At 35.1% G+C, this 25,988-nt stretch overlaps 1 protein-coding gene across 1 annotated transcript in view; it reads left to right on the forward strand.

Annotated features, from left to right (window-relative positions):
* Positions 1–25,988, forward strand: part of LOC114943308 (proprotein convertase subtilisin/kexin type 4-like) — a 219,610-nt gene that overhangs the window by 76,364 nt on the left and 117,258 nt on the right. The window lies entirely within an intron of this gene.

Below are 25,988 nucleotides of genomic sequence, written 5' to 3' on the forward strand. Positions count from 1 at the left end.
GTATTATGCATAATCGAAAAATACATTTCTTCTAATTTTCAATGCTTGACACGTGAAACGTCGCAAGCATATTTTGTCCGCAAATCGTCGGGATTACTAGATAAGAAGACGGTTTTTCCCTTTATCCATACTTTACGTTGCAACACACTACAGTCGTGTCGTGCAGGTCATGCTAGAGATATTTGCCATTGTACCACTTTCTCTCTTTTTTTTTTATTTGTTCTTTTTTATGTCGGGTTCATTGCGGCGGGTTCATTGCGGCGGAAGTTTAAAATAAACGTCCGCCTGTACGGATGCGCCGACAATTAAGGGAACGTTCTGCTGCAGGAGCGTGGAAATTACGGTAGAAGTCCTTTTTTTCCTCTTTTCTTTTTGTGCGAGCAAGCCTGCTGGCGACGTTTATCGACGTCGCAGTCAGAAACGCATCCTTAGCGTTGTTTACGAGGCTTTCATTTTAATGGAAAATTAATTCATAATAGAGATAATATTGAAAAATGTATATCATGTATGGCTCTACAAGCAATTAAGTAGAAGAACAATTAATATCGTGCTATATGATGTATGTAAAAAGAATTTTTTTAAATTATTAAAAATTTTTTTATTTTTTAAAATAAATAATTTTGTAATTATTTCTTTCTTCTTTATCTATAAATAAAATATCAGAAAAATGGCGTTTTATTTTTTTCTCTTGTATATGGTCTTTATTTTTCTGTCGCATCTTCAAGTCTTATTCTCGTGTGATAACGCTAAGAAACGGCTACCTCTAACAATGCGGAATTATGTGGTGATACATTTTTCAGTATATGGTACGATTACGAGTATCTCGCAGGCGCAATGACCTTAATGGCACTTTCCATGCAAACGATCGTTCGATCTTACTTTGCATTCTTAATATCGACATTCTCCGGGTTTATTATTACTTTCCGGTACACCCAAGCGCACTTTAAAAATTATTGTGTTTTACTCTTTATGCTTAAAATTATGAAACATGATAAGTATCTCTTTAAATTCTTTATGATATAGGGAGTTTAACCGGAATTTAATTTAAATATCTCTGGAAGCGATCAATTCTTTTAAACTGTCTGCTCAATATCAAGCTATATTTTTTGCTAGTAGTAAAACAGCTAGCTTTAATAAACTGCTTGAATTATTAAGAAGTTAATATCGTAAAATTTACCATTTGAAATGATAGATTATAATAAAATGGTAGTTAATAACAATTTAGTAGTTTTTTTATGAAAGAGATGAACATTACTATTTTTGATATAGGTAAAAGTCATAATTTTTATTTTTACAATTTCCAAATATTTTTTAAGATTTTTTAATGTATGTCATAAATATTTTTTATTTTATTATAGATGCTCAATTTCCGAAATTTTTATTTGTTTGAGAAACAGACTAAAAACTTTAGAAATATTGATTTTTAGAACTGTACAAAATAAATGCATATGCAATGTGTGCGTAGATGAAATAAAAATTTGATCGACAACGCGAACAAACGTGTTACGCAAATCATAGCGCAAATGTTATAATTACACAAATCCGGATAGAATACCGGTTGGATACGAAACGATTAAACATACTATTACAGGTTTCACGTAAATGCATAAATGCATTTAATCAGATTCAATGACAAAGTTTGCACTTAGGGTCTACTACGCTAAAGAAAATTCAATACAATACATTATTTTACATAAAATATTATAGATATAATTAATAGATATATAATTTATAAAAGCTGATCTAATTTTTTACTCATCAGGTTATAGTATGTAACATTTTTATTTTTATTTCGCATTTTTATTTTATTTTCGTATTATGAGATACAATAAATGAAATGCTTAATTATAATTGTGATTAATATAAAAATATCAAATAAGCTTTTAAGTCAACTTATTTTTCAAATTATTTTTTGCTAAATAAAAAGAGCCAGCGCTGGATGGTTGTGCAGAAAAAAATTTATAATTTTATTGTAAAAGTTTGTACATTTTGGCCTGCAATACAATAAAATTATAATACTTTTGTACAACCACTAAGCTCTTTTTATTTAATCATAATTCTTAATTTTAATGTTTTCTTATATATGTTATTTTTAATCTTTTATTATTATGTAAATGAATGTATTTCTGTCATATTTCAAGAAAGAGCAATGGATAAAAAGTAATATTTCTTTTTTAAACTGAAAATGAATCGATTAAATTCGGAGATTGACGTCAATTTGCACAAATATAACAAATTTAAACAAATATAATATATTGATATATACCTGTACAGAGAATGTATGCACGGAAAATTTACTCTGGAGCAATCATATTCATTTAAATTATTGGGTGTCAAATTTTGAATTGATCGTTCGTTTCAGTGCATTCTATGAACGTGGTGATGTTGGAACAAGTCAGATAATATTACAAGCGCCGGATAATGTTTGCAGTAATCATAATCCGGATAACCGTAGCGCGGCAGATTTAACGATCTACGGATTCCGCATGATTCACTCTGTACCCGCAATGCACAGTCGACAAGTTATATCGAATCGATTATTTCCCTTTCTCTCTTCAGTTTTCATCTTGTCAATAATAAAATGACCTTCGCGTCCCTCTTGTGCAATCAGCTGCACTTTATTGCGTTTTCGTTTTATTAACCAGTTTTTCTTCGACCAAGTTCAAGAGTGATATCATATAATATAAGATTGTATAAGATCGCTGCTCTAATAAAGTAGAAATCATAACTGCAAAATTGTTGTTTTTTCACGAAAATATGAGTATTTCTGTAATAATCGATTTTTTAAACAAAAATTGTTATCGTTACTTTTTATCAGAAAATAGATGTTACTTTTTCATCTAAATATATTATAATTATATTTTATTTTAGTTTTTTTATAAGTTTTACGTAAACATTTATTGCAACAATTCTGAGAATTTTTTTATACTTATATAATTTACGTTTTTATGATATTGAGATTTAATTGATTCATTGAGATGATTCAAAGCAAAGAAATATACAATGTCATTCTGTGATTTCAAAATAGAGAAATAAGTGCTTTTGTTACCTAAGCTTGTTATCTAACTTTCTCTTTTTTCGATTTTAAGTTATATAAAATATGATAATTTTTTTATCTTGAGTTTTTCAAACTATTGCATTTTTATCTTATTATTTGTTTGATATACCATATGTTTTTTTTACAAGCTATAAGTATACAAAATATCTTTTCCTATTCTTCTCTTTAAATATAGCTCAAATAATTTGTTAAATTTTTATCATGATATTACTATGTATATATATATATATACTAATAAAGAAATGATTTTAAATTAATAACTTTTAATATAATAAATAAAAAAATCATTTAAATTAATCAATTATTAATATACATAAAATTTCGACAGGAAAAGCGATGAATGATATGAAATAGCCTATTTTAATCTACGTATTTATGGACTTTCTTATCTGCTGGCCCGTACAATTCGCTCTATTGACATACAAAACAAAAAATAATCAACTTTCATCCATTAAAAAAGCGCGACTAATATAGGAATAAATCAATCCGTCTGCGGAGCATAACCGTGACTTCTTTATGTTTCAGGTAAGCGTGTGTTCGTCGAGAGAGGAAGTATGTTCACTATACTATACGTTAGATAATCGAAACCTGGCTATACGGAGTTTCGGAGGACGACATGGGGGTAAGTTAAAATTAATGATTAAAGTTTAAGGCGTTCCATATATGATAGTTATATTGCTTATGTCTCGAGGTAACGCAACATACCAGCCTGTCAAAGCGAGTACCCATTATCCTGTTGACCTTAATAATAAGTTAACCTAAAGTACGCGTCGCGTGATATACTCCTGTCCATGATTAATATAAGCCTCTAAAAAAATTGAAGCACAATTTCCCTTTCAATTTGAAATATTTCAAGTATTGATAACGCTTTCAATTTCGAATTTGAAAATAAAATCAGAGCTGCATAATAATTATTTATGAGTTTTCGGAAAATGAAACGCTTTTGTACACAACTCTTTTTTCAAAGTTGAACTGAAATGGCGATTTACTTTCGTATATACACATAAATGCTTGTTATAAGCAGAAATTGGGTCTTAGAAAGTTATATAAAGCGCCGCGCTTGTTCGATTACGCGCTTTTTCCCATTTTGAGTATATTTCCGTGCGTAAGTTCGATGAAAAAGCAGGTGTATGTCCAATGAAATGACATGAATGTTGGAAACCACTCTAGCAAGCGACGATAAATAAACTTGTTTACTTACGTACCTGCGGGATAAGTATCGGGAAATCATAGACCTGTCGATACTGACATGCAACATCAAATGGAACCGATAGACTGGAAATGGGGCAGATACACGCATAATACAACGCAGATGTAAATGCAAGAATAAAACGCGCGAAATGAGTGAAATTATTCTCTCGATTCGACGTGCCGTAGTTATTTGCTCACGCGTCATATCAGGGAAATCGGTATCACGCTCGCACTGCGTAGAAAATTAATTGCTAACCACGTAAGTATACATTGCGTTAACTGCTGCGTAATTATACAGGGAAGCACTGTGAATGATCCTTCACGCTCTCGTACTTTCGCACCTTTCATATTTTTGTCGTGATATGAAAATGGATTCTGCTATGAATTTATTCCCGCCAGTTAGCAGCAAGATTGAATTATATTACACCATTCTTTCGTTCTTATAATTATTTTAAAAATTTTATATTTATTGATTTATTTTTCTACACCTGATAAACGATTATATCTTAGACATTATTTTTTATTCTTAATATTTAAAATGATCATTATTGAATAACGCGTTGTATATCTTTATCTACCACAAAATGTGTATTTTATTTGTCGTTTTTATCGGAAAATGCATTTTCTCGTTTGTCCGGCGATAACCGGAAATCGCAAGACTAGCCGGTCAAATGCATTTCCGATTTTGAATGCTCCGTGTTCTCCGGATTTACGAACCGTGCGTGTGCAATTGTATCGTGAACGTTGAATAAGTTATACATGCGCGAAAAATTTTTCGTCGAGACGAACAATGTCAGGTCGTTTTCGCCTGTGTTCTTCAACAGTCATTTCGGTGCACGATCCTCAGAGTCGCGTTTCTCAAACTTTATCGCCAATCGGGATAAGAACTTTTCCGGTATTTCGCGCCTCTTCGTTGAAGAGAGTTCAGAGAATTGCAAAAGTCTTTAACTACGTTCTGGCTAATCCTGCGGAAAACTGATTTTATAAGATCTTGTTGTTTAAAATCTTTTTTTCTATATTTTTAATAATAATTAAAATATAATAAAAATAGAAATATAATATTACTCGCATACATTTATTTTTCTTTTAATTTTTCTACTTTACATATTTTTTGCAGCGTTAATAAATCTCTTAAAATTTAGTACAGAGACATATCCGATATTATTCATTGGGCTAAGATTCATGAATAAAAATCACGACCACAAATTAAAGCACCATTAATTCAATGAACGATATGAATAAAGTCGCGTATCGATCGCGTAGCAAATCCTCTGAGCTTTAGGCGAGAGCGGATTCGCATGCTTATCAGAACATTGCATAATTACCACGGATAATCGTAATCCAGAGATAAAAGCTTAAGTACGACAAACGCGTAACAGAAAATATTGAGGGCGCCGGTATACCGGGGATTTCAAGGCTAATTAGCGAAAATCATTATCCCACACGGATTGCACCAAACGCAAACATGATGGTTATTCAACCGTTTAATTACCTCCCCCAATGAGGGTAGCTTCTCACCTGTGAGATTCGCTTAATCATGTTGTGTATAAAAATAAACGTGTTATACGCGGATGTTCGTATATAGAGTGATTAAAAAAAAATATCGTTTTCCAAAATTTGTAAATAATATTTTTATTTCAATATAAATAATAATCAAATTATCTGATTAATTTCGATGTAAACGCGCGAATAATTATTTTTAATATTCGGGTTGACTGCCGTATTTTTAATGTTTTTTTAAAGCTTCGAAAGCCATAAGTATCGCATATGTGATTTAGGGATGGCACTGCCAGTATATGACTTTCGTATATCACTGGTGATATACAAACTGTTATGAATTTCATGCTGGCTGTATATTTCGGATGATATACCGAATACAGATAATGTATTTTATACGAGATTCTGACTGTCGTGGTTTCTAAAAACAATATTGCGTCTTTAGTTTTTAAATGGTTTATTGCGATACGTGTTTCTGATATGAAATTCATGTGGCAGCTAACTTGTTAATTTTATTAATGTGTTTTTAACACATACCACGATTTTGAAGCTATTATGAAATTAACATAAAACTCAGATATTTATGTCGTGTTATACATTATGCATAATATTTTTTACAAACAGTTTAAAATGCTAATTGATACACCTTCCCTGTTACGCAAATATCTCAATTTGTAAACACGATTAATTGGTAGGCGTAAAAATATTATTGGAGGAAAAAGAAATATTTCCTCGAAGCGATTGACGTAAGAAGGCTCGGGATCGATGGCGGAAAAACGCTGACGCGCGTCTCGTACATGTGCTCAAGTCAGATATATATTCTTGATACGCTAACTGTGACGAGATATCCTGTCATAATTAATTTCATCTCCAACAATCTCGATTTAATCTGTCACTTGCAGCTGTCACGCCGATTAAGACTTGGTTTTATCCATCGAAGCGATTAATTTTATAAAATTCGCGCAAAATAATAATAATTAATATACTAATTGGCATTTTCCTTTTTTATCCTTATATCTGTAAGAAAAAGAAGCGATTATTATATATAATATTAAATTTTAATTTGTCTTGCTCGTGTCGTGTCGCGATTAAAGTGAAAACTTTTATTACAACAAGTACAAGAGAATAAAGAAAAAGCGTCAAAGAAAACACAGTGAAAGGAACTTTCTAAAAGATATATAAGTGTAAGAGAGAAAGAGAGAGGAATGTGAGAACAATAATTAATCACGATCAGTGTGATTACATGTACGAAGGTACGAAAAAAAAAAAAAATAAAAGCGTAAACTATCTCAGGAATTGCACGATCAGGGGTTGATATCTTGAGGAGAAGTATAAAATTAATCACAATGTAGTAACGTAAAATATTACAACGCGCGAAAGACGTTTTTATCACATTAACAGCATATAATACACGTGGCACATATTGTATTTTGAAGATAATCTGTTTTACAAAATTACACACACACCAGAATAACGTGTCACTTTTGTTTCATGATTGAAAAATGAGGTTTCTGTACACACATAATCGTGCACGCGGATACGTGCATGTGTGTATGTATGTATATGTGTAGATGCGGTGAACGTTCGATTTTTCCGTGTTAATGGCTTTTTATATTTTTATATACGTTTACAATGTGTGATGTGTATATAAGCATGTGTATTGTAACGTTTGTCCCGCATTTTATCTGCCCGCCGCGTGTATCGTGTCGCAATTTTTGGAATATTTTATTTAACACGTTATTTTGCACATAAAATTGCCGTTTATTGTCAGAAATACCGTAAATTTCCAAAAAATAGCATTAAAAAAGACAAGAGAGGTAATCAAATATTGACACATTAATGAGGGTTCTAAAACACTCAGATCAATTTTTATTAATATCTCGGAATTCAGCGACAATGAAAAATATATAAAATTTGTTTCTTAGATGAAACTATGTGTCGCAATTTTTGGAATATTTTATTTAACACGTTATTTTGCACTTAAAATTGTCGTTTATTGTCAGAAATACCGTAAATTTCCAAAAAATAGCATTAAAAAAGACAAGAGAGGTAATCAAATATTGACACATTAATGAGGGTTCTAAAACACTCAGATCAATTTTTATCAATATCTCGGAATTTAGCGAAAATATATAAAATTTGTTTCTTAGGTGAAACTATGTGTCGTAATGAGAAAATGAGATTAATAATATCGTTTAAAATCGTTCAGCAAGCGGTTAATATTGGATGTGGCGTGTATGTACACGACATGTATTGGACGTTTGTGCGAGAAAGTTCAATGGGGAAACGCAGCGGATGTAATAATATTTATACGGATCAAAGAGATACGGCATAAATAGATAAACAAGATTGTCGTCACTTGTAGATCAGCGTTAAATTATCGACAACGCGTCGAGAGGGAGAAGAGAGACGTAGACGAGAGATATATTCGCTCTTACAGAGGCAGATTTATTTCCTCGCAAGCGGCGGGCAGGAAGTGGCATACATTTCATGAATATTAAATCTTATACCTTCGGTCTCGGCAAAGCGCCGCGGCAAATTTTGAAGCCTTCATTAAAATTTCAGATTCCCTCGCGTGTATTTAAACGTAACGACAAACAGTCGCGGTTTATTACGTACTAATATTTGGCTCTTTGTTTTTCGCGAAAACCTGCAGATGAAAACTGCGGCGATTTTATTGCGTGCATATAGCCCGCGAATCTGTTTTTAACGCAAAAATCTAACGAGACTAAGAATATTTAAATTATTGCAACAGTTCGCGATATGTAATATATCGAAAATACACTTATTAGAGATAATTAAACGAGGAATGTTTATAGAGAACGTATATCACTTTGATTAGAGAAAGCTGACTCGATAATTGGCGCGAATTGCATCGCGAATTTATTGTTGATATCATAAATAATTATCATATCGTCAACAATATATATTCATTATTATTTATGACATAATACCGATATTTTATGACATCATGTATCGAGTTAACTTTCTCTAATCAAAATGATACACATTCTATAAATCGGTCCTTGTTTAATTACCTTGAAGTGTGTGTTTTTGAAATATTAATAATTTAAATATCTTAATTTTTATATTTTAATGAGAGAACGTTTCTCTTTCTCGATATAGTATATGAGAGTATTTTTTTAAATTTTTAATCTTAATCTTTGTGAGTTCAGTAATTTAATTAAAAATAAAAAAGAGATAAATATATAATTTAATGCGAGGCTGACATAAAAAGATGAAATTCTTGGAGATGAAATGATGAACAGTTTATTAACTTATCGTGTTTGGGCGATACATCATTCGGACATTCATTGAATAAAGTGATGGATTGCCAGTCGTTGAATCACATATTTACACGATAAATAATACAAACGAATTAACTGTTACTCATATAAAAACATTGCGAATGATCCTTATTTATTCTCTATATTCGAGTCTATGAGTTTATAATTCTTTCTATTAATTTTGGTATATCGGTAAAAAATTGCTTTTCTTCGTTTCTTTTTTTTTATTTTTTCTTTAATTATTTGATCTCTCTGATTCGGTTTTTTCTATCTCTTTATTTTGACTAGAATCCACTATCAGTTACAACATACACTATTATTTTTAAAAAATTAGTTGGTCGTGTGTAAAGAATAATGCAATTTTTTATTTGCATATCAGTTATTGCAAAAAATAAAGTAGATTTAAAATTATAACGTTTGAATATGAGTTTATAATGCATTTATACAAAATAAACTTATGTAGTTATATAATTATAAATTGTACAATTAACTTGCGTTATTTTTGTACATTGTTTTAAGGCGAACGGATTATTTTAAAATGACTTTCTACGATGAATATTTTTACCGATCTGTAAAGTATTGTGAAGAAAACGCTTCGTAGAAAAATAGCTTGAACGAGCTTACTGATTTTCCGCAAGATTTCCTGTCGCGTAAAATCGCTGAATTAGTCAAAGAATATTTGCGCGAAATAAATTTCTATCCGGAGCTTGCTTATGCAAAATTATTGCAGCGAATAATTTCAATGATCTTCAAATTTGCCATCAACCATGTTCGCAAGCAACGAATGTATTTGGCGTTGTTGTATTTATTCAACCAGTTGGAATATATCTCTCCCTATACTCTCCCAATTACGACTCCAATGATGCTGTCGTTTCGTTCAGCACATTTCCATAACGCATCCATCAAACAACGCAAAGCAAATTCAATGAAATTGAGTTTCTCTCTAATTATACCTCGCTCTCTGATGTCTGATTTCGTCAAAAGATACGATGGATAATTTATTTGTAGAATAAATAATAATAAATTTTTCTCTTTTTTTTTACAACGGAATTTATATAATAATTACTATATAATTCGTTAAAAAAACACTGATATACGGATAAAAGTTTTGATGGCATCGTTTTTTTTTCCCGAGAAAAAGGCCGCAAAATTCTTCGAAAACACCTTTCTCTCATCTAATATCTTCTACGACCATAACTACGACGGTGTTCAAACGTATGTTATTTGCTTTGCATTCTGGCGCACTCGTCTATGACTGCAAATACGCTTCCTCCTGACGTCGCAATGTTTATTCGGGTCGTCAGGACGTCCCGTCCAAGCACTAATTGCGATCGCACTGATGGATCGTATGCTTGCATCTATACGGATCTGTGTGAAGGAATATACGTTGATTTTAATTCCCGATAAATCCATGTATTGACTAGGTTAGTCGCGTTTCAACGAGATTTCAATCTTCGCAAATTACTACGGAGTAGACGAACACTTTGTTTAATTTATAAATGCGTTGCGATACGAGAATACATGCGCTTCTCATTTATATTATAAATTTTTATTTTTACCATGTAGCAATTCTTATAATGTATAAAAATTTACTATTTCTCTTTGTTAGCAGATTTTTATATTTATATAAAATAGAAAGTTTTATTGCACATTTTATATTTGTACATTACACGATACATATATATTATATGATTTAGATATGAAATACAAGAAAAGTAATTTCTCATTTCTCTTTATCGCAGAATATTTATTCAACGCATGCAAACGTTGATATTATTCGTAGACGCAAATTTGAAGAGCCTTCCTTTTAGATGCGTACAAAAATTTGTTTTAAAATAAGTAATGTAATTAAAATGTCGTGCGTGAGAATATACGCACAGTCCGGTGACCTAAAAAGTGTTGAAATGCGACAAATTACAGAGAACATTCGCAACAACCGAGGGGAAAAATATACGCGAGCTCGATAAAGGTTGGTAGCGAATAGCATTTTTATAAGCACGCGTAAATCGGAGGGCTTTAAAGAGATGTTTTGAAAAATAAATGATACGTACCACGACGATGTACGCTATTACGGCGCGTATTCCTTGCTGCCTTCATGTTTGCTCAACGCGAGAGAGAAGACCGGCTCTTATTATACACGCAAAGTGTAACTAAAAAGACAAACAGGAATCCCTCCCTGTGTATAACTTCTTATACACAGTAGTATAGCTGGCAGATATTTTTACGTCGCGACACTTTTCCGACCAGCTCACGCTGCTCGTCTCTTCAACTTAATTATACGCGAAATGCAGCTCCTTTGTGCTTGATACTGTAATGATCGTACCGTCGTCCATACCACTCGGGAGTTCGTCACAACGTTAACTAAGAATTATGCAAATCGTTCCGCACTGCTCTACCGCTGCCTCTCTTGCTAGATTGCTCAATCTCGGGACGTAAAATCGGTCGCAGTTAACGATTGTCTATCACGCTTACGAGGTATCTCACGTTTACGAACGGCTTTGTACCACGAGATCAGACTAGGTCCTACGTATCGGGCTTGTCTCCTTTCACAATCGCGATATATAACACCTCGATCGATGAAGGCAATCAGAAGAAAGAAGCGCCTGCATGACTTAAATTCCAAGTACATCGTTGAGAATCACAATTTTCGAGTTATTTGTGCGAAAATTATATACGGTTATTTGAAATAGATATAGTCGACGTTAATAATCGTCATTATAAATATGATGGTAAGAATATGTCCTAAATTAGTACACGAAATCGATTAATGATTTTCTAGCTTATTATTCTTTGATAAATTAATTGCGTTTTCTTTAGAGGTAACTATACTTTTACAATACTTCGGCGAATTAAGCTTTCAACTTGTGTTCCCATTGTTATATCTGATTATCGATCATTACAGCGATTGAAAATTTCAGACAGCTGACTCAACAACCAATATAATCGATCGCCGGTTAAATAATGTGACAAAACGAAGTTTCGCAAACTGATTATTCGTTCGTGATAATGCGATTACCGTGGAAACAATTTGCAATTATTGTGAATTGTAGTCTTGCACCGCTTTCGAGGATATTTATTTGACAAATATTACTTATAATTGTAGGCGAATTATTATTCTACCGATATTCATTTATATACACGCGTGAGCGGCGAATTACGTTTCCTCTCCCCCCCTGGCGGCGCTGCGTAAGAAAGAAGGGAGAAGGTTAAGAAGGTCAGTCCCCCGCGGAAAGGGAGAGCGGTTGGACAGATATACGGCAGTGAGCCGTCGTGCGTGTCCTATCGAGTACAGTTTAACCTAATAAAGATCCTTTGTTAAGATCCACTAGAAGCCTTATTAGAATTACGCCCTGACATCATCTAAAACTATCCTGACACCACCTACAACTTCAGAAGTGGGATCGAAGAAGAAGTTAGCGAAGGATCCGTGAGGTTAATACACGCACGAGAGATACACGGGACTTTGAAAAGTACGACCAAGTGTTGTGGTCGATGCAGAGAAAACCGTGTCTTGTGTTACTCGAGTAGAAAGACAGAATATTCCGCGCTGTGTGCCACGAATATTTTGAAGGTTATTCGCGCTGTGTGCCGCGAATCTTTGCTCGAGTAAAAAGACAGAATATTCCGCGCTGTGTGCCACGAATATTTTGAAGGTTATTCGCGCTGTGTGCCGCGAATCTTTGCTCGTGCTAAAAGACAGAATATTCCGCGCTGTGTGCCACGAATATTTTGAAGGTTATTCGCGCTGTGTGCCGCGAATCTTTGCTCGTGCTAAAAGACAGAATATTCCGCGCTGTGTGCCACGAATATTTTGAAGGTTATTCGCGCTGTGTGCCGCGAATCTTTCTCGTGCTAAAAGACAGAATATTCCGCGCTGTGTGCCACGAATATTTTGAAGGTTATTCGCGCTGTGTGCCGCGAATCTTTGCTCGTGCTAAAAGACAGAATATTCCGCGCTGTGTGCCACGAATATTTTGACGGTTATTCGCGCTGTGTGCCGCGAATCTTTGCTGCGTGCAAAAAGACAGAATATTCCGCGCTGTGTGCCACGAATATTTTGACGGTTATTCGCGCTGTGTGTCGCGAATATTTTGACGGTAATTCGCGCTGTGTGCCGCGAATCTTTGCTGCGTGCTAATTGTTCCGCCGCGTACGAGAGAAAGCGAGTCCACGTATCGCGCGCGGTGAATCGACGTGTAACGCGATATCCTTGTGAGATAGAATATTCCGCGCTGTGTGTCGCGAATATTTTGACGGTAATTCGCGCTGTGTGCCGCGAATCTTTGCTGCGTGCTGAAAGACCGAATATTCCGCGCTGTGTGCCACGAATATTTTGACGGTAATTCGCGCTGTGTGCCGCGAATCTTTGCTGCGTGCTAATTGTTCCGCCGCGTACGAGAGAAAGCGAGTCCACGTATCGCGCGCGGTGAATCGACGCGTAACGCGATATCCCTGTGAGATAAAATATTCCGCGCTGTGTGTCGCGAATATTTTGACGGTAATTCGCGCTGTGTACCGCGAATCTTTGCTGTGTGCTAATTGTGCCGACGTGTGTCGCGAACATTTTGACTGAGGTTAAACATTTATTAACACGTCGCTGTGTGCTAGGACGTATAGAAAAGGGAAGTGCAGTGTGTCTCTAACAATGGCGAGACCGCCGAGTGCGTATACGCTTGCCGAGATTAAGGACATTCTCCGCGAGAAGAAGTTGCCGGCGACCGGTAACAAAGCTGACCTGATAGATCGATTGACTGCCAATGACCCGGAGATATGGACCACACTGGATAAACAGAGGTCACGGCAGAGCCGCGGTGTCGATCAGCCGATTGACGCGGGCCATGAATCGAGGGATGCCGTCGCGGGCAAGGACAATGAAAGCCAAGTAAGTAACGACGCATCCGTTGAAGGTCCTTTGACTGAGAATGACTTGATTCGACGAGAAAATGAACTACTTAGAAGAGAACGAGCTCTTCTTCAACGTGAATTAGATATCGTTAGACGAGAGAACATCGAAGATCATGGAGCACCGCAGATGAATGATGGCGGAAGAAGACGTAATGGTCCACCGATGAGCGAAAGTGTAAGGGCTATTCGCGACTTGTTGAGCGAATTCGACGGCAGTGAGGGTACGTTCTGGAAATGGGAACAGCAGGTACAATTGCTGCGAGTGTCGTACGCCTTGGATGATGCGGCGACAAGAATTTTAATAAGCTCTAAATTAAAAGGACGTGCATCCGAGTGGTTTCACTCCAAACCACATCATCTTACCCTTAGTATAGAAAATCTATTGGCGGCCATGAAGGGAATGTTCGACCTTCGTCAATCAAGATTGTCCCTACGCAAGAAGCTCGAAGAGAGAGCATGGCGGACGGACGAATCATTCACGAGTTACTTCCATGATAAAATAATCCTCGCTAATAGGGTACCGATAGTAGATGACGAAGTTGTCGATTATGTCATCGAGGGTATACCTGATCGCAATCTCAGAGATCAAGCACGTATTATGCAGTTCGAGTCTCAGTCGGATTTATTGGAGGCATTTAAAGGATTGACGCTACACCCGAAGAAGTTCCCTGATCGCGAATGGAAGAAACCTATTGATCAAGGAAAAATCCAAAAGGATGGGAAATTGTCGACGAAGGAGGGTTCAGCGTTTAAAGGAAATCCAGCATCGTCGAGTGCAGATTTGGCACCACGCCGAAAGATAATTAAATGTTATAACTGCCAGGGAGTTGGACATCTGGCATCCGCATGTTCACACCCGAAGAAAGTTAAGGTAGGCTGTCATCGATGTGGTTCAGCCAGCCACTTGAAAAAAGACTGTCCCGAGAAAGAGTCGAAACCCGAGTCGACGAACGTTGTGAACTTGATCGAACCGATACCCGTTAGCGATCCGTATTGTGTACAGTTAAAGTTTTCGGTGTCCTTTGAAGGGGATATGGATCGTGAATATACAGTAGACGCGATAGTTGATCCCGGCTCCCCAGTGAGCCTCATAAAAACTGAGTATGTTCCGACGAGTTTGCGCGAACCGCTACCTCCTAACGGCGATTGTTTCTGTGGAGTAAATAAATCCCCTGTTCGCGTAATAGGCACCTTTTCGAAATTAGTCGAAATCGAAAGAATTAATATTCAGCTACGTTTTCTGGTAGTACCGAACGAAACAATGTCGTGTGCGGCATTACTTGGTCGCGATTTTTGTCGAGATCCGTTAATAAAAATCGAACTAGGTAAAACGGTAAAGATTACTAGGAGAAACGAGTCGACAAGCGAGAACAATTTTGATACCGAGATTATGCAAATAGAATATCTCGAAAATCCTGTAAAAGTTGGAGAAGAATTGAATATTAATCCCGGTGTCGAATCGCATGTAGTCGAAAGCGTTCGAAGATTGTATAACAAAGAATACGTTGATAAATGGGATTCGGATGCGAGCGAACCGGAAACCGAGATGAAAATTTTATTAAAAAATGAACAGCCGATTACCTTCCGGCCTAGGCGTTTAACGTATGCCGATAAAGAAAAGTTGCAAGTAATATTAGACGACTTATTGAAAACAGGTACAATTAGGCAGAGTAATTCACCCTACGCTAGCCCAATCGTTCTCGTGCAGAAGAAAAATGGCGAGTCACGACTGTGTGTCGACTTCCGTGAAATAAATAAGATTACTGTAAAAGACAATTTTCCCACACCGTTGATAGATGATCATATTGATCGGTTAAAAGGAAAAAAATATTTTAGTAGTCTCGACTTAAGTAAACAGACAGTTAATCCGCGAATATATCGTTGGGCATTATTTTTAGAGCAATACTGTTATCAAATCGTACATCGACCCGGTACACAGATGAATCATGTCGACGCGTTGAGTCGATGTCATAGCATTCTGACATTAGAAGCAAATTCGTTCGACCGAACTTTATCTATTCAACAAGATCGGGATGTAAATATAGTAAACATTCGAAATAAATTAGAAAAATCTGAGGATAAATTCTTTGAATTGCGAGACGGTCTTGTTTACCGTAAAGATAAGGGTAAAAAACTCTTATTTTATGTACCGATATCAATGGAAAGTAATGTAATCCGTATGTGTCATGATGACATTGGCCATGTCGGCCTCGATAAAGTTATTGCTAACATTAGGCAAATTTACTGGTTCCCACAAATGAGAGAGAAAGTAAAGTGCTATATTTACTTAATACGTTTTGTTCCTATACGTACGACCGAGACGGTCGTAATGTCAGGCTGGCCGACTGTAGGCGAATTATTATTCTACCGATATTCATTTATATACACGCGTGAGCGGCGAATTACGTTTCCTCTCCCCCCCTGGCGGCGCTGCGTAAGAAAGAAGGGAGAAGGTTAAGAAGGTCAGTCCCCCGCGGAAAGGGAGAGCGGTTGGACAGATATACGGCAGTGAGCCGTCGTGCGTGTCCTATCGAGTACAGTTTAACCTAATAAAGATCCTTTGTTAAGATCCACTAGAAGCCTTATTAGAATTACGCCCTGACATCATCTAAAACTATCCTGACACCACCTACATAATTATATTTTATTAATAAATGTGCATTATATTTTATTAACATAAATGTACATTATATGATTATAGCTACAATTTCGCAATTAACAATAAAATATATTTAAATTTTTCTTACAAGATATACATTTTCATATTTAAATCATTAAATCAAATTGAATACTTAAAACGTCGCTATAGTGGTATTTAAAATAGGAACGATATATTTAATTCGACCCAAACTAGCCAAGAAAATTTTTATTTTATTTCCACAACGTTTCGATCATCTGTTTTTGGTCCTTTTCAAGTAAAAAACATCAAAAATGTTTATTAATTTTAATTAATTGTACCATTCTAGTTTTTCACTTGAAAAGGACCAAAAACAGATGATCGAAACGTTGTGGAAATAAAATAAAAATTTTCTTGGCTAGTTTGGGTCGAATTAAATATATCGTTCCTATTTTAAATCATTAAGCTGAAATTAATTGCCATCTTCCTCGACGACATCGACAGCGTTGATGCGCTTGTGTCGCGTTAATTATAATCTAATTGATTTCCGATAAAAGATCCATCCGCGCGCGTTATAGTTATAGGTAACAAATGACGTTTAATGCAGCGGATAAATTCGGAAATCACGAAGAGGAGAAGGAGAGAGATTCGGGAAACCATCAATCACAGTTCGTCCGTCTCTTTCCTCAAAATGATCGCGATTCTTTGCGATTCCGGTCGAATTCCTGGAGTGGTACGGAAGAATTTGCTCAGGAAGATCGCCGATTCGATATCCGAAATTCGTCGCGTGCCTCAGTGTCCTCGATCCCCGTCGATCAACTCGAAAGCAGATCAGCCCGCGATATCGAGGCACGAAGGAATCCCGGGGAATCGATAAACGTCCGCGCGACAGGCGGCCGCTTTGTCCCGGATGCAAGAATAAATATTTCAACGCGTTGCGAGAGGCAGACCCAATTTTCCTGCCGCGCACTTACGTTAACATTTATTGGATACGGACACGGCCGGGTTATATCCGCAGTGAACAATATGGAGTGTCGAAAATATTTTATTCGCGTTATCCGCGCTGTGTAATCGATTCCGATCGCGATCAAAATTTCTCTCTCTCTCAAACGGAAGAATAAATTTTTTTGATTTACTCTATAACAACTCTGGATTGTCTAAGATCGCCGTTCTTCAGATCAAAGACATTCCGCAGACATCTTCATGGATTCTCGATTTCGCGAAGAATCGCCGAATCCGTGGAATCTTGGCTTTTATAAGTCATACTGTTCGATAGATCTTTCGTTCTTCAAGTTATTCGCTGCCACATATCTTCTTACTGTTTCACGGATACTTTATACCGAAGATCTCGAATTTCAGATTTAGTTGATCGCGCACAGATTCTTCGTTTTGAAGATTCCTTTCATGTTCGTACAACTTTGAATTTGATATCGCAAATATTATTTTTCATTGATGCTGCTTTTGTAGAATTTGATCAGTTTTATGGGTTTCTATATACATGTGAATTGCTTTCATGTTAAGATTGTTACGTCAATCTGCATATTTATTGTTGTTTTGATGGAGTAATTTGTAATAGGATAAAGTCTGACACAGTCGACAATTTTCTCGGCACAAACTTCTCCTTTATTATTATTCGAAAGTTCATGCATACGCGAAGCTCCGGATAGTTTTAATAGAGTGTTACATACGATGGTTTCCAAGTTTGTCTAAAAATTCTTCTTTCATCTAAACACGAATAGGAAATTAATTTTTTTTCTTACAATACACTTCACATATAGCTTTTTTTAATTTAATCTATTGCACGAAGCGTCCTTAGCGGATTTTATTTTAAAAATAAATCTTGGTATATTTATAAAAGTTTAATCTATGTTCGATCAAACACAACTGTAGATAAACAACTATGATTCTATATTTTGTTACAAAATTGTCAAAGAATTTACGAGATTCATTTTTTAGATTTAAAACAGAGAGTTCTGTGTGAAAACACAGATTCTGTATTTAATAAATTGAAACCCGCTGAAAAAATACAAAACTTTCTGCAAAATTAAAATTGCACGATACAGAAGTTTATAAAAGAAAAATTTTTAAAGAGAAAATTTATAAAGTGAAAGTACACATAAAAGAGAAGAAAAGATTGAAGAGTAAAAATATTATCGTCTCGTAGATTATCTGACTCGTTAATTATTATTCAAGAATTTTAAATCAAGTACATATATTTATATCGTGACTTTAATGAATAGACCAAAAACTCTACGAAATAGTCTTGCAATCCCGTGAAGTCACTAATTTCGGCAGAGACTTTACGGCGAAATTTTATACATTTCGGTTGTGTGAAATATCATTTCGCGTAAGAGCCAATTTATGGTCGTCTTCTTTGCCAAGAACGCACGACAACGAAAGGGATGAAATATACGAATGCGCAGTAAAATAACCGATTTCAGCATGGCAAAGAATCTAAAAGATCTCTAGTGTTTTGCTATGTTTCTCAGGACGAAGTAACAAGGAGAGTCGTTATTAGGATTGCTTTTTATCAGACGGCGACATACTAGCAGAAGCTGGGTTCACGGTGATTGTTAATGCCGCGAAATGGGGATAATTAATGACTCCTTCGCGTTTCACCGCGAGTTCGCTCGTTAAACACTGACGCGTGTTACATTTCGTAACGACTATCGCGCGAGTACGACGGAAAAGTTTAAGTATATTCGGGGAATTTGCGAATCGAAAACGGTCATTATAATCATACAGTATTAATGTACTTTTCTGACGGTGCAAAATTTACTGCCTCTGATAAAATTACATTTAAAACCCCGGGACTTTAATTGCAAGTTTAATTTACTGTGTGCGTTGGGTGATTATATCATGATATGATATAATGTTCGTGCTTTACTTACACAAATCATGCGTGCTGCGAAACTAAAAAAATAATACGAATATACGTTCGTACAAAGTAAGTGCGCATTATACGTAATGCATATTATATATGTTGTTTTTTTAAATAGTTAAATATAGCATTCACATGATAGCTTTTCAGTTATTTCACACTGTATATATGTATAGTGTAATATTTATTTTTATTTGTTAATAATTTTTATGCAACTTTGGGTTTTATGAGAAAAATTGTAAGAGAGAAAAAATTATATTAAATCGAAATGTAGATTTAATTTACGAGCAAAAGAAGTGTTAAATTACCACAGTCATACAAAATTCGGCGCTGTCAATTCGCTTTCACCAAATCACAATTAATCCGTTTAATTTGATAAAAGAACCGAGTTTGAGTAATTTGCATTAATGAAACGTCTCGCCTCTATCTCCATTCTTTCGTACTCAACTTAATTGAATAAAGTGATTGTGTTAGTCGCGTTCCGAAAGTCACGTGGCTGTCTGAGTATTTTTCTGACGCATATATTTCTCGATGATTTTATATCTCTCGTATATCCTTGTACGAAGAGAGACGTACGTCGGACGATCCAGCAATTAGCATTTCGCTTCCGGTCGCAGATCATTAAGTCGGATGATTAAATTGCATGCATCACAATACTAAGAGGTACATCCGATTGCCCCGGATAATCGTCATCCTATTAGACAAGGATGCACTATTAGACAAGGATTTGAAGTCACTCGACATCGCTCACGACCTGAGAGCTTGTCTTTCAAACAAAGAAAGACAAGCTCTCAGGTCAGTATTGTTTAATTCTTTATTTTATACATAAATAATTTTGCTAATTAACGCAATTAATATTTTTGATGTTTATAATTGACGTAGAAATCCTAAATAGATTTGTATATTTATTTGAAATTAATGTGATATTATAAAGCAAGCTTACACATCATGTCGATAACTCGTGATGTCAAAATATATAAATGTATTATAATATCGGAATTTATATGTGAATTTCACAATTTGATTTGACAATTAAATAAAATATATATTATTAATTCGAGAAGTTCGGTCTCCAATACGTTACACATAATTGTATATAATTTTGCGAATATTTAAAAAACATATTTTTCAATCTATTTTAAAGTTCTCGATATTTGAACGGTCGTTTCAACATGTTCTAATAAAGCTAATGTCTCGATTTTCCGAGATGCATCACATTGCGAAATCTATACCGGTGCATCGCGTTCGTTCTCTCCCTTTCTTTCTCTCTCTTATTTCGCGTCTCTCTGCACCGTACCGTCGTTATTTATGCATTCCCGCGAGAGAGTCGACGATCTCCGGCAAATTCGCGCGGCCCGATCGACGAACGTCGTGTCACGAATTCCTGGACATCGCGATGTCGGTTAACAGCAACCCGACGCTGTCGACATATCTCGACCCGAAATAGGAATGTCGAGGGAATCGATATACTCGCTCTCCCGCGATATGTAGGCTGCTGCACCGCGACAGCTCTCCCTTTGCGTTCTTTCTTCAAGTCCACGCAACTTTGCGCTCCTACATATATAGCCTTAAAAGGGTGAATATATTTACTTCATCGCGAGAATTGTAGAGTGCAAATACTAAACAATAGTAGCTAAGTTTTAAGACAGAGAATTTAGTACAAAATGTTCTACATTTATACAGGGTGTTTTAGAACTGGCGCGGAAAAGTTTTATTTTAAGTTAATGGCAGATATCATTCGGAGACGATTTTTTCTCAGCGAAAATGTCGAGGCACCAATAATTTTCGAATTATAAGCAGTTGGAAATAAAGGCTTTTTTGAAAGCTGAATCTTGTGGAAATAAAATATTAACAGAACTACATTTTCCAGTTAATTTTAGGTAGAGTTTGATTTAATAAAATTTTAATATAAAACTTAGTTATAAAGATACATAATAACAAAAATTGGGAACATGCTACACTGTGAAAAAAATATGTCAAATTACATTAAAAATATGTAAAATTACATAAATAATAAATGTAAAATTACATGATAAATAATGAAAAGGTAAAAATTTCTATTATTTATCGTGTAATTTTACACTTATTATTTATGTAATTTTACATATTTTTGTGTAATATATTACATATTTTTTTACAGTGTATATAAATAATGGCTTCCTTCAACATTTTCACTATCGAAAAATCGTCTCCGAATGATACCAGGAATTTGACATTAAGAACTAAGAAAGAAAATTAATAACGCCTGAACGAAGAAATAGATAATTAATTTTTGGAGTGACGAAATAAATATTGTAGAGAAAAATATTGTTGGATCTTTGTTCTGCACGGTGCGTATATTGAAATTTCGCTGTCATTGACATAATCTATTGAGTACTTAGTAAGTACCTAGCTTGAACCTTGCATGGCCATTATGCACGCCAATATGAATGCCTATATCTTTGTGTGCAAACTCAAGCGTCTAACCAGAATCAAATAGCTAGAGGCTTCGTCCTGACCTAGCCGGAACTTCTCGCCCGCATTCGTGACGTCGGCGCCCTGGATGCGATATTTAAATTCATGCAGCCGCGTCCTGGTGAATCATGGAAAACTGCTATATGTGTGGCAAAAGAAACGGCCGGTTCCTCGCGTGCACAAAAGAATGCAAAAGTATCCACGTTTATTATTCCGTCGTCACTGTCGTCTCTATACCTCGCGTTGTTGAACGTCCCGAAACACATTTTTACATACATCCCTCCCGAATGGGAACTACAGCTTACATTTTACATCTATCATCTGTTATACTGTAACACGATTTATTATATTTCCCGACGTATTTTCGTTGTCCGGCGGTCGCGTAATAAAATCTTGGAGAATAATTTATATGCTCTTGCGTATTTATTCCAGCTACGCGAACATTGTCTTTTGAGTTTCGTTTTACTCTTATTTATAGCGGAGCATAAATCACAGAGCGTCACAAAATATTTTCTCGCAGCAAGCTCTTTCGTTTCTCAGATTAATTAACTTTGCTTTAAGAGAGAAATGAAGATAAACATGAAATTGTATTACATAATAGTATGAGAAAGTGGCATAACGTTCCCGATTGGAGAAAACAGATTATATTTAGTACTTGTAATTTCGAACAATTAAATATCGTAAAAGATTGATCCTTGTAAACAATATATAGGAGTCGACAAGTTTAGGAATGACATTAAAATTTAGATAAAAAGAGGATCTATATACGAGTGATGCAAAGGGAGCTACGAAATTGATCCTTTTCACGGCACAAAGGAATGCAAAATTCGACGATGGCTATTCACTAGTTTAATATTACAGGAGCCGCTTGAAGTAGAGAAATTTGCACGCGGGACATGGCTTACTTATGGTTTAATTTTCATTTTTTTTAATCCTTTCAAAATATGATCACAAAGAAGAAAAATAATGCCACTTATTCCATTTTCTCGACAGTTATATGTTATAATACGAAAGTTAGTAAAACGATATTTTATTTATTGTAATATTAAATACATTTATAAATGCAAATATTATAATGTGTAGAACTTGATCGAAGTTGGAACTAAATATATATACAATATATATTATTCGCGTAATATAGTTAGTATTACGTAAAGGACGACGATATATAAAGATAATTTCAATCTTAAACCTCACTGCACACATTTATTATCTTGCCATCGCTGCTATATTTTCGTGCGTTCGCAATCTTCGCGTAACAGTATTAGAACCTGATTATTGATAAAGTAATTATTAATCAGAAATTGTGTAGCGTTTACGTTGTTATCTTTATGATTATATTAGTCGCGTGCTCGCAGCAATTCACATGAGAATTTTGACCTATTTCACAAACTACGACAGGTTATTGAATCTTTAATGGAATCGGAAACTTTGAAAGAGCGATATATGTACATATATATATAGCGTATATTCCTGTAATGTCCAGCATTCGCGTCTTGTTCAGTGTATTGAGAAATGCACCGATGATGGACGATTGTGCTGCGCTTCATATTTACAAATTTATTGAACGCGGATTCTATTGCAAATAATAAGCGAAAAATGATAAATAATTGTAATATTTATTGATTCTCTTGAGACTTGAGACTTTACGAAAAAAATGTCATTTTTTTCGCTTTCAACAAAAAAAATTCCTGTTCCATCTGAAATAAAATGCGTCCAAAAGAAAGCTTTTGGACACGAAGGAACGCGAAAGGCAATCGTTCGTATCAACAAGCAATTCCACGTGTATCGTTTCTCCCAAACGGTTTATCGTATTTTCGTGCTGTAAACGGCCATCGAATTTTCAAGTGTTTTTCTGCCTTCTCTGCACTATTTTTGACTCTTCTCTACTAACTTTGATACTTGAGACTTTACGAAAAAATGTCATTTTTTCGCTTTCAAAAAAAGCTTTTGGACGCATTTTATTTCAGATGGAACAGGAATTTTTCTTTGAAAAAATGCGTCCAAAAGCTTTCGCTTTCAAAGAAAGCTTTTGGACGCATTTTTTTCAAAGAAAAATTCCTGTTCCATTTGAAATAAAATGCGTCCAAAAGCTTTTTTTGAAAGCGAAAAAAATGACATTTTTTCGTAAAGTCTCAAGTATCAAAGTTAGTAGAGAAGAGTCAAAAATAGTGCAGAGAAGGCAGAAAAACACTTGAAAATTCGATGGCCGTTTACAGCACGAAAATACGATAATCCGTTTGGGAGAAACGATACACGTGGAATTGCTTCTCGATACGAACGATTGCCTTTCGCGTTCCTTCGTGTTATCGAAGACGATGAAACGGTCTCAAAGATGTCTGTGTTACGACGCTTATCATATATTTTTCAGATACATCTTGATTTTTTATACGCGTGATTTTCTATGTTTGTGCTTCTTTTAAATTATTATTTGTTTTTTACAGCGAGGAGAATTATTACGAAATTTTTAAAACTTTATTTATTTCAAATTAAGAGTTTAACAAGACTCTGTAATATAAATATAAATTTAAAGATATAAGACAGGCAGTAAGAGCCAACTCGCGGATGACAGTGCGTTATCCTAACGAAACTAAATTTTTCGTTAGGATTAAGTATCTGTGCACAAGGCACCAAATATTTTACTTGGTCACGGCCAAGATTTAAAATATGAAATAATCTCATATTTGAGATTTAATTTCAATAACCCTTTCACCCCCCTACGGAAATAAGTAAATGCAAGAGAAAAATATAGATCCGAAAGTCCCGATTCAGCGACTTTCGGATCTATATTTTTCTCTTGCATTTACTTATTTCCGTAGGGGGGTGAAAGGGTTATTGAAATTAAATCTCAAATATGAGATTATTTCATATTTTAAATCTTGGCCGTGACCAAGTAAAATATTTGGTGTCTTGTGCACAGATACTTAATCCTAACGAAAAATTTAGTTTCGTTAGGATAACGCACTGTCATCCGCGAGTTGGCTCTTACTGCCTGTCTTATATCTTTAATTAGTCTTATATATTTATTTATTTCCAAGAAACCAGCTGTCTTCATTATAATATTATACTTTTATATTACACGGAATCATTATTACGTTTTATAGAATTCTCTGAGAAGCTTTATAATTGGGAAAATAAATTTTTCCATTAAGCATAAATGTTTGAAAACGCGAAAGTATCGCAAATTGGGTGTACAAGCCGGACTACGAAATTTCACTGTACGAGTACCTTCGGGGCACGAAATTGCGATAAAACTGACCTAAAAGTGGTTGAGTTTCACGAAGTTGTCCTCCACACGCAGACACCCGTCTAGCTTTCGTCTCACTAATCTTGTATGCCGAGTGTAACGAGTTTCGCGTCCTATCGCGAGCTTGCGAGCTTACTGAGCTTACCGTTAACTTTCTTGCACAATGTACGACGCTTTCTCGTGCTTGCTCTTTTGCCCCCACTTTTATCTGGGTTTTTTTTCCGGTTTACGCTTTCATGTTTACTTCCGTTCCGTCGACGGTATTGTACACGGAAACAATAAAATTGCGAGTCCTGCGTTGTTCAATGTTTGATAACGCGGCGTGACGTGAATACTTTATCGTGCTTTCTTTGGTGAATGAAAATTGAACGAATGTGATGCATAAAAGAATCCTAATCCGTACATTATACCGACTGCTTTTAAGAGCGAGGGAGCATAAAAAGAGAGAAAGAATGCCGCGCGTACATAAAATATAAACTTGCGCTCTGTTATTTCGTTTGTACGTTTTGTATGTGTAATATTAATTAGTATCTCTAATTTAAATTAGGAGAGATATAATCTCCTGTTTTATTTATATTGCAGCCTTCCTATATCGGCATTTTAGTATCATTGCTCTTTTCGCATTTAATTTCTATCAGTATCGTTCATAAAGTTTAAATATTTTACGATGACAATTTCGTATATCATATATATTTTATATATCATATAATTGCGCGCGCAAGCAAATAACTGATAATCCCGGAGAGAGATCGCCGAGAGATTAATAAATCTTGATTAGGGAGAGAGGAGCGGTGATATTTTGTCACGAAGATCTTCCTGAATCCCATTGAAACACTTTCGCTGTCTCGTGC

The sequence above is a fragment of the Nylanderia fulva genome, unplaced genomic scaffold (assembly GCF_048542155.1).
Source record: "Nylanderia fulva isolate GAGA-0341 unplaced genomic scaffold, ASM4854215v1 Scaffold36, whole genome shotgun sequence".
NCBI lineage: Eukaryota > Metazoa > Arthropoda > Insecta > Hymenoptera > Formicidae > Nylanderia > Nylanderia fulva.